Source organism: Oratosquilla oratoria, chromosome 12 (assembly GCF_046742065.1).
Source record: "Oratosquilla oratoria isolate Oo_2021 chromosome 12, ASM4674206v1, whole genome shotgun sequence".
Classification (NCBI taxonomy): domain Eukaryota; kingdom Metazoa; phylum Arthropoda; class Malacostraca; order Stomatopoda; family Squillidae; genus Oratosquilla; species Oratosquilla oratoria.
The window spans coordinates 26,376,503-26,387,391 of record NC_134788.1 but is presented as its reverse complement, the minus strand read 5'-3'; positions in this window follow the sequence as shown (position 1 = coordinate 26,387,391).

The window sequence follows — 10,889 nt, the reverse complement described above, 5'->3', positions numbered from 1 at the left end:
ATGTTTCCGGAGGCTGGTATTTGGTGGTTGTGGAGGAAGAGAAGAGAGTATCTGTGTGTAATAAAGGTCTTTGGGTGTAGTTTTAATGTTTCTTGGTGTGTGTGGGTGTTCTGCTATGTAGTGTAGCGGGTGTGATGTGTTTGTGGTGGCTGCAGCAAGTGTTTGTGTGCCTCTCATGTCGAGGTGGTCCTTGACTTTGAGGACTTTTGTTTCATGGTGTAAATGGTCTGTAGGTGATGTATTTGTGCAGCCTGTAATTGTTTTTAGGGCTTTGTTTTGTATGATTTGAAGGGTGTTGTGGTGTGTCTCACTGAGATTAGGAGCCCATGCAGGACTCGCATAATTCATCACTGAGCGTATGCATTGTTTGTATATTGTTATATTAGTTTCTTTGTTTTGTCCAAATGTTGTTCCAGTGATTGACTTAAGTGCGTTAAGTCTAGGTGTGCATTTGTTTTTTATGTTTGTGAGGTGTTGTTTGAAAGACATGGATGTATCGTATGTTACACCAAGAATTTTCGGTGTGTTTGTGTGTGGTATTAGAGTGTTGTTGATGTAGAGATGAGGTATGTATTTGTGTTCTTTTGTCCAGTTGGTGAGAAGTGTTGCTGTAGATTTGATTGGAGCTATTTTGAGTCTGTTTGTGATGAACCATGTGTTGAGTGTGTCAAGGTAAGGCTGGATTATTTCTGCAGCTTTGTCTGTGTTACGATGTGTGCATGTGATTGTTATGTCGTCTGCGTAGGAAGAGATTTGTATTTCTGAGGTGTCTGGCGTGGGTAAGTCATGCATGTATAGATTAAATAATGTGGGGGATAGAACTGAGCCCTGTGGTACTCCGTTCTTAATGTTTCTGATGTGCGATGATTGGCCATTATACGACACATGAGCATTCCTGCCTGCCAGATAATTGGCCAGCCATCTTTTGGTGTTATTGTGCATGTCTGTGTTATATATTTTATTTGTTAGGTTGTGGCGGGGGATAGCATCAAAAGCTTTACTAATGTCCAATGTTATAAGAAGTGTTCTGTGGTGGGGCCTATTTGAATTGATGCCATCTAAAATTCTTTGTGTGAGGTTTGTCAGAAGAGTGTTTGTGGAGTGTAGTGGCCTAAAACCGTGTTGTGAGTCAGCAAGGGGAATATATGGTGTGACAAGTTTAAGTATTAGGCGTTCAATGACTTTAGAGGGGGTGCAGAGAAGTGTGATTGGGCGGTGTGATGTTGGGATTGTTGGGTCTTTGTTCGGTTTTGGAATGGTGATTATTTTACCATGCTTCCAGATGTCGGGTATTGTGTTGTGTGAATAGCTGTAGTTTGCAATGTTTGTGAGTGCGTGTATACCTTGTGGTCCAATGTGTTTTAGGTGGATGTTGCTTATGTTATCAGGGCCACAGGCAGATGAGTGCTTGAGACTATGCATTATGAGTTTTGTCTGACTGTCTATGAAGGGTGTATAGTCTGAGTCTGTGGGAAAGTCTTTCTTACGTCGAATGGTGCGTCGGTCGTCAGGGTGAGATGTAAGATGGCTCGTCTGTGCAAAATGACGTATGAGTGCATTTGCTTGTTGTCTGTTTGAGGGTAGATTATCTGTTGTTGTGATTATTGCTGCGTGAGAGCGTGTAGTGTTAGTGTTGGATAGTGTGATGCTGTTGAGTGTTTTGTACAATTTGCTGGTGTTTGTTTTGTGATCAAGTGTATTGATAAAGTTTTGCCAATTTTGTGTTTTTTGTTCATGTATTTTATTGGCAATCACAGTGTTTAGTGTTTGTATTTGGTCTGCTATGTTTTGAGGGATAGGTGTGGGGGTATCGTGTTTAAGTGTGTCACGTTGTCTGATGAGGCCTTGGATTTCTTGTGTGAAGTTGGGGTTGTGTGATTTTCTGTTGCCTCTAGGGATGTATCTCTTGTCTGCGTTTTGTATGATTGTATTAAAAGCGTGCACAGCATTGTTTATGTTTGTGATTGGTGTACTGTTAAGTGTTTCAAAATGTTGTTCTGTCTCTTCATTAAAGGCTTCCCAGTTAGCTCTCTTGTAATTGGTGTAAGTGTGTCTGTGGCCAGCTGGGGTGCATCTTGTTTTGGTGGTGATGATGATTGGAAGGTGGTCAGAACCAAGGGCTCCGACCACTCTCCATGATGTTGTTGGGGTTAGGCAGGGGGAGCAAAAGGTGATATCAGGAGAGGAGGGAGTGTAGAGGGCTTGGTATGGGATATGTGTATGATTATGCATGTTGTTCATGATAGTCAATGAGTCGAATTGAGTCTGTATATCAAGCCCTCTGTCTGTGTCAGGGTTGTCGACAAACCAGGCAGACGACTTGGCGTTGAAGTCACCACCCATGATCAGGTTGGGGATTGAGGTTAGTTGGCTGAGTTGAGGTCTGAAGGTGTTTGGAACTGTGGGGGATGATTGGGGGGGAATGTACATGTTAACTATTGTTAGTGTTGAATTGTTGCCTGTGCGGATACGAATGGATTGGGTTTCTGTTGTGTTATCTGTGGTAGGGAGGAGAATTTTGGTTGTGGCACTTGTGTCCACAAAACAGATGGAATGGTGGATCAGGGTGATGAGTCCACCGCCATTGCCGTCAGTCCGGTCTTGTCTGATGGTGGTGTAATTATGAAATGACGGTGTTTTGTGTGAGTGTCTTAATTTTGTTTCTTGTAGAATTGCAATGTGTATGTTGTGTTGTTTAAGAAAGTGTTCAAGTTCATGTTTTTTAGTGTTTATACCGTCAATGTTGTGTTGTAATATGTTGATGTTGTGTGTTTTGTATGTGTTGTATGTTGCCGTTTGGGGTTGAGGTTGGGGTGGTAGTGGGGAAGGTGTAGGATCTGGGTCAGAGGGGGGGAAAGGAGAGATCGGGGACAAAGGAAGGGGAGTACTAATCGGGGGTAAGGGCAAAGGGAAATTGGGAGTGGGTAAGGGTGTTGGCTGTGGTTGGGGAGGTGGGATTGGGGTTACTGGAGGGCAGGTAGAACATGTCCAAGTGTTTGTGTATTGGTTTGTGTCAGCAAGTGTTGTACAAGTGAGGTGGGCCCAGTTTTTGCACATATTGCACTGAACTGAGCCCTTTGTCTGTCTGCTCGAAGTAATGGGTTTAGAGCATGTTGGGCATGTGTATTTTGTGGTGGGCCCAGGATTGCTCTCTACATCTCCGGCTAAAAGTAGAAGAAGAGGGGTGATCGCCGGAAAATGACCCCTCAGTGCAGAAAAAACGTAACATTGTGTGTTGGAAAAAAAAAAAAAAGGATTGTGGTACTCCCCCAGGTAGGCGTAGCTCCTCCTTGGGGATCGGTGCCATCTGCGTAGAGCTGATGGCCAGGGGTATTTGCTGCTGTTTGGCCCCCAACTCTTGGGGTTGGGGGGTGGTCCCACGACGTAGACGTTGCAGCTCCAGGACCTGTTGTTGTTGTTGTTGTCGTTCCCTAGACTGTCCGAGCAGTCCCGTCTCCCCAAGGAAGGCCACAGCCGAAACTGGGTTTTCCCACAAATCCTTTATAGAGTGTATGTTGTGTTGTTTGCGTGCATGATTGTGTATAATGCAGTCTTCCATTATGTGTTGTATGGTATGGGGTGAAGTGTTGCATCCTGGGCAGCTGTTCACAACACGGTCGTCCAGCCTCTTCTGGTAGCTTAGAAGTGCTGGGTGGTGACCGCATCGCAGTCTGGCCAAGTGGACTCTGTCCTTTCGTGGGAGAGAGGATTCAGCAGGGTGGATATCAGGGGGTCTGGCATGCAGCAGTGTGTTGTCTTTCAGTGTGTTAATGGAGCGGTGAGTGATATGATTATGAATATGTTTCTGGAGGCTGGTATTTGGTGGTTGTGGAGGAAGAGAAGAGAGTATCTGTGCGTAATAAAGGTCTTTGGGTGTAGTTTTAATGTTTCTTGGTGTGTGTGGGTGTTCTGCTTTGTAGTGTAGCGGGTGTGATGTGTTTGTGGTGGCTGCAGCAAGTGTTTGTGTGCCTCTCATGTCGAGGTGGTCCTTGACTTTGAGGACTTTTGTTTCATGGTGTAAATGGTCTGTAGGTGTTGTATTTGTGCAGCCTGTAATTGTTTTTAGGGCTTTGTTTTGTATGATTTGAAGGGTGTTGTGGTGTGTCTCACTGAGATTAGGAGCCCATGCAGGACTCGCATAATTCATCACTGAGCGTATGCATTGTTTGTATATTGTTATATTAGTTTCATTGTTTTGTCCAAATGTTGTTCCAGTGATTGACTTAAGTGCGTTAAGTCTAGGTGTGCATTTGTTTTTTATGTTTGTGAGGTGTTTGAAAGACATGGATGTATCGTATGTTACACCAAGAATTTTCGGTGTGTTTGTGTGTGGTATTAGAGTGTTGTTGATGTAGAGATGAGGTATGTATTTGTGTTCTTTTCTCCAGTTGGTGAGAAGTGTTGCTGTAGATTTGGTTGGAGCTATTTTGAGTCTGTTTGTGATGAACCATGTGTTGAGTGTGTCAAGGTAAGGCTGGATTATTTCTGCAGCTTTGTCTGTGTTACGATGTGTGCATGTGATTGTTATGTCATCTGCGTAGGAAGAGATTTGTGTTGTTGTCTTTTGCGCATGCGTCGTGTCGGCATGGGCAGAAACTGGCAGATTAAAAAAAATAATAACAATAACGAAAAAATAGATCAAAAATAGACCAAAAAGATAAAACATAAAATTAAATAACAGAGAAAGAAGAATTAATTTTAGGTTAATCGTTGGTCGTCTTCGGGTTTGTTGTCTTTTGCGCATGCGCCGTGACGTCATGGGCAGAGATTGGTAGATAGAAAAAATAAATAACGAAGTACATTAATAGATCAAAAAGGTAAAACATAAAATTAAATAACAAAGGAAAGAGAGAGAGAAACGGGAAAGAATTAATTTTGAAAGAATTAATCGTTGGTCGTCTTCGGGTTTGCTGTCTTTTGCGCATGCGCCGTGACGTTGTAGTGGTTTTAGTTCGGAACAACGGCAGGGCAATGGGATTCATTAAGCAATCTTTAATCTCTTTTGTAATAAGCCACAAGGTGCGACACTAGAAGTGCCACACGAGGAATATAGGTGCAGCTCGGACTAAGGCCAGAGCTTAGTGGAGCTAGTTAGTTGTAGCTGGACGGGGAGCCTAACGTCAGAGAGGTGGTGGCAGCTGATGACGGCGAGGCTCGATGGGACGGCTACAAGACTGGACGAGGAGATGTTGTTGGTTCACAAGTCGGTAGTGTTCTGGATTCTGGATTCCAAGAAAAGACCACCTCGCTTGCGCGGGATCGGGTTTTGTGGGAGGGGAAGAATGTCTGTTAGAAAATGAAAAGATAATAGTGTATATAAGAGGGCTATTGCCACCGGGCGAATTGCGAGCGATTAGGGGCTTATTTGTTGTCGTGGCTTAGGAGAACTGGACCAGGAGCTTGGAGGGCAGCGCTTGACGCCGGAGGTTAGGATTACCAACGGGGTTAGGATCACCAACGAAAGTTTAGAAAATGGTAGGAGGCGTAGTAGTAAAGGTGGAAAAATGGAAAAATATTTAGTGGGAGGTAAACTGAAATGAGAAGATGTAGTAGAAGAGAAAGTTAGAAAGGAAGCGAATTTTAGTCGAAGAAAAAGTAAGTGTAGATGTTTGTGCGTGTGTTGTGGCTCTGTTCGTGAGAGGTGTATGTGTGTATCTTACGAGAAGTGAGTTGATTTCACTTTCCGCGTGTAGAGGGCGGTCCTGATAAGTGTTCTGAGTGGTATGGCCGCTGGCTGCCCTATTTAAAGGTCGGCCGCGGCTCAGCGTAGTTGGCAAGGGAGGTCGCTCGTCTCTCGAGTCCGCTTTGCTGGTTCCTGATTGGCTAGCGCATATTCACCGTTTGCCAACTATGGGAACTATATAAGGCTAGCTCCGGAAGTTTTTTGGATCAGTGTGTGACAGGTCATAGGATGCGTCACTACAACCTCAGTTGCTAATACTCATACGAAAGCTATGGAAACTGAAGAAGCAGAAGAAAAGTTGGTAAATTCTGCCTTGGTTGGCAAGACGTGGCGATAGAAGTTTGTATGCCAGATTAGTGGAGGAACTTTCAGGAGAAAGCACTTTATTTTTAGAACCCTTCGAAGCTGTACACAAGAATCTCGGTATACAAAGTCCTTTCAACTTGACTATAATTGTAAACGAAATTATTACTGCTGTAGTCGAGTGAAAATAATGAACACTGATTTTATATAATTTTTAATGGTGTCAATAAAAACAAAAAACTCAGGTTTGAGCAATAAAATGTATGTTCCATTTTACTTATATTTTATATAAACCTCAGGAATGGTGGCTCATTGAAATGAGTAAACAAACTTGCCATTGTCCTTCCCACTTTTCCTGGCAGCAGGAGTTAGTACCATTCTGCTCACTTTGGATATCAAATATCTATGAGAGTGGGAAACACAAATCCCAAGGTGTAGTGACTGTATTCGGATGGCGACTGCGTTTTTTTTTTTTTTTTTTCATGAATGGGCGTGATGTACATTATGCCTTCATGGGAACTATGCCCGGTCCCGAACACCACTGATGAGATAATTTATTCAGATATGCATATATATATAGTACTAGTTGGGAAATTCTACATTAACATTGTTTTGATTAGTATTCAAAATATGTTTATTCATGTTTTGGTGCCACCATCCCAAATACAAGGGTTAATATTCAAGAATACGTGGTAATTCGTGGGACACCACATGATTTTATTCCATTCCCCCCTTGTTTGTCCGCTTAGGTGTTACGTTGCATTCGCAGGACCGAGAGCAAATGGGAAAATCAAGTCTGTTTTACTGAAATAAGAGATAATGGTATTTATCACAAAACTTATAACTCCTTAATCTATACTCAATGTCACAGATATGGTGCAAGTAAGGTGTAGTTTCACTCCATAGAATACGTTGGCTTGGGGTTAGGTATGTAGCGCCTACCCACAGGACACCTGTACGTCCCTCTCCCATGGCCGGATTTAGGATAGGGTTATAGGGCTGCGGCCCCGCGCATTTAGGGGACTAGCGCCAACTCCATAACAATGGTATAAACACTTCTTTGTGTGTGTATCGTGGTAAAGAAAACGAGTAATCAGCGGACTGTGACTGAGCGCCGAGTGGCAGTGTGACTGTACATAAACCTCGAGGTGGCTGACAACACATTTCATGAAAACTGGGGCAATGTTGTAATGGGGGATGAACCTGACAGGGCCGGGGTCCCACATGTAAATCCGGGCTGCCCTTGACTCTTTTTATCCAATTACACTGATGGCTTGTTCTTACGAATCTTTTCATTGGATTACAAGACATCAATAACCTACGAATACAGATGGCCCGTGTGAAATATGTGAGATTACGTCGCCCTTCCGGCCACCTTTTAGATATAATTCTATTTCTACACATAATAACCACCAATTTATCGTTGAGGGCAGGCAACTTTCGGTCGCAACCCCTTCCGTTTACAGCGATTTTTATTGGTTTCTACGTCCGGGTATGCATGACTCTTGATGATCGTTACGAGTGTAAATGTGTTGTCTTTGTGGTTTTTTCGTAAACTCCCCATCACAGCTTCATCTCTGCCAGTGGGGCTCACCTTTGAATGCCTATCCCGGGCGCTTGTGATTGTGCGTGTAGCTTTCTTGGAGTCCCCGCCTACTATTTCGTAATATAAATTTCCGCTACTTCGTTGCTGTGGTGAAATATTCATGAATTCTAAAACCCTAAGAATGCTTCTGTACTGAAATCTTGAACTGGGTAGTGTGTTTTTCTCCTTTACTAAAACTTAAATTTCCTAATCTGTTAATATTTATTAACATGTCCTCATAATTTAATGGTGGGGTGGTGTGTGACATAAAATTTCCCCAATACCTATTTTTGAGTATTCAAATAGTCCTTAGGGAAAAAAAAAAAAAAAAAAAAAAAAAATCCGTGGCCTTACAAAGGTACCAAAAAATGACTAGTGTTTCCTAGCAAGTTATCCACTATTTCCAACAACAAGAGTCAGTAGCATGCTACTGACTTTGGATACCAAAAATCACATTGAGTAGCATCTGAATGAGAAATGCCTAGTGTGCTTAACTAAATTCGAACCACTTTGCAATTTCACTAAGCAAAAAGAGATTAGAAAGCAGTTCCCCAAATGAATATTTTCCATACAAACTTCATCTGTAGCAAATACATTTCACTACAATGCAATGCGGAGAATCTTCTTTTATCTTTGTGTACACAGAGTTGTGAGGTCTCCACACACTGAATGCACCATCAGTACCAGATCCTGTAATATTACTCAGTGGACCACTGTAACAAAGTGGGACTTAGTATCTGAGAAACAGGACAATGTTGTACATGAGGTAATAGGAAGCAATGTCAAGAATCTTGTTACAACTTTTGGTACATCCTCCTTGAAATATCACACACGTGCATGGATGCTTTGTAACTGAGACATGAATTGACTCATGAGTGACAAGGGAAAATGAGACTTATTGTATGTCTTTGATTACTGGGCCATGAAGACACGAGTGAACAACAATAGTGAGTATAGTGGTTCATTTTGTTCTGCGGTGTTTTATACCACGAAAAAAATCTCACCTGGTTTTATTTCTATTGAACACACTGTTCTTTTGAACACGGAGAATTTGAAACTAAACTCTCCATGCTTGTGAACATATGTAGATATTTGAACCCATCTCAGTACTCTTTCCTAGTTTGTTTCTAGGCTAAAAAATGCCATGTCACAATATTTTTTCATATGATTTAAAGAAAGAAGGGTCCCTTTTTCAGTGCTTATGTTCTCAATAGCCAACCAGTAGTACATTGACAAGCTGATAACATTACACAAGTGTGTTTTATGTCATGAATACAGATTAAAACAACAATAGATGAAGTCAGTGTATTTACCTAGTTACCTAGTTGTGTTTACCTAGTTGTATTTTGTGGGAAGGGGAGCTATGCTCATGGTGTCCCGCCTTTGTATCTCACATACTGTGGCCTCTTCGGAATGTATGTAGGTATTATAACAAAATATTTATTACTATTTTTTTTATTGTGAAGTTTCACAATATTAATGAATGATGCTGCAATCACTCATCTGTTTGTCTTATCTATTTTATCAATTTTGTACAGATCAAGTGGCATTCAATTGGTTCCATATCAGATTCAAGCTTAAATTAGACAATTTTTGACATACATAAATTGAGATAATGAACAGATCTTAGATCTTCTTGTCCTATATCAACTACCAATAAAACTTTCACTGATGTATGTAGGACTTCACCAATGCATCATTAAGTACGTAATAATAATTTCATAGGGTACTGTGTTTAAAGAACTTGTTAGAAAGCATAAAAAATGGCCAAGTATAAAACTTTTTCCTAAGGAGTATGTCACATTCATTTCAGCCTAAAATGCCATCAATCCAAATTTGAATCTAACAATTATATCCCCACATAGCTCATCTTTATTGAGAAATGTGCAACACAATGTCACACCGGAAAAGTCTCAATTTTGCTTGAGTTATCACATGACTTTTGAAAGCATCTCACAAGAAAGCTGCATTACACAAGTCACATTGGAAAGACTTTTCTCCTGTGTTGACCATCATATGCCACTTGATATTGCTCCTTCATGATAAAGCTGGATTGCACAGGTCACGGTTGATAGGCATATTTCTATGTGGGACATGACGTGCTATTTCTGAACACCCCTATGCAAGACATACACTGCTGGAAAGGCCTTTAAGATCATTATGTGATATTTGAGATCATCTTTACTTGAGAAAGCTGTATCACAAAAGATCACATTGCAACTGCTTTCCCCCCATGGGTTATCATATGCATACATACATACATATACCAAGGCTTTTTCCCCCTTCCAAGGGAGGTAGCCAAAAAGGGAAAGGCATAAAAACACTCCCACCCATTTCATCCCTAAATACACTCCACACCCCTCCCACCCTCCCTCTCATCTGAGCACCTCCTGGATGACGGGTCATCCCTGCACCCTGCCCACCGCCCTGGGTCAGAGGAAGAGGAGGCGAATCAAGTAGGGAAGAAAAGGTAAAAGGTACAGATGGAGAGATGATAATGGAAGAGATGGTAGTAAGGGGAAGATGGGCAGAATATTTTAGGGAGTTGCTAAATGTGAAGGAGGATAGGGAAGGAAAGATAGCTGCAGTGGGAAGTGCGAAGAAAATGAGAGTGATGAGTGAGGAGAATGGAGGAGAAATAGGGAAGGATGAGGTTATCATATGCAGTTTGATGAAACTCATTCAAAAGAAAGCTGCACCACATGGATTACACTGTAAGGGCCCCTCTCCAATGTGAGCCACCATGCCATCTTTGAGACAACTCTCATGAATATGCTGTGTTGCACACGTCATATTTGGAAATGCTCATCTCTTGTGTACGTTATCATATCACGGTTGAGATCACCCTTCTGCGAGGGAGAAGAATCACTCAGGTCACACTTACTTGAGAAAGCTACATCACACAGGACACACAGGAATAACTTCTCTCCTGTGTGGTTCATCACATGATGTTCATGGTCATCCTTTTCTATGAAGGCTGCATCACACTGGTCACATTAAAATGGGTCCTCTCCAGTCTGGTTTATCATATGATGTTTGATAACACCCTTTTGTGAGAAAGCCGTGACGTCATGGGCAGAGATTGGTAGATAGAAAAAAAAAAGAAAAAAAAAAAAAAGATAAAACATAACATTAAATAACAAAGAAAAGAGAGAAAGAAAAGAAGGAGAAAAAATTCGGGTTTGCTGTCTTTTGCGCATGCGTCATGACGTCATGGGCAGAGACTGGTAGATAAAAAAAATAAATAATGAAGAAATACATTAATAGATCAAAAAGACAAAACAGAAAATTAAATAACAAAGAAAATAGAGAAAGGAG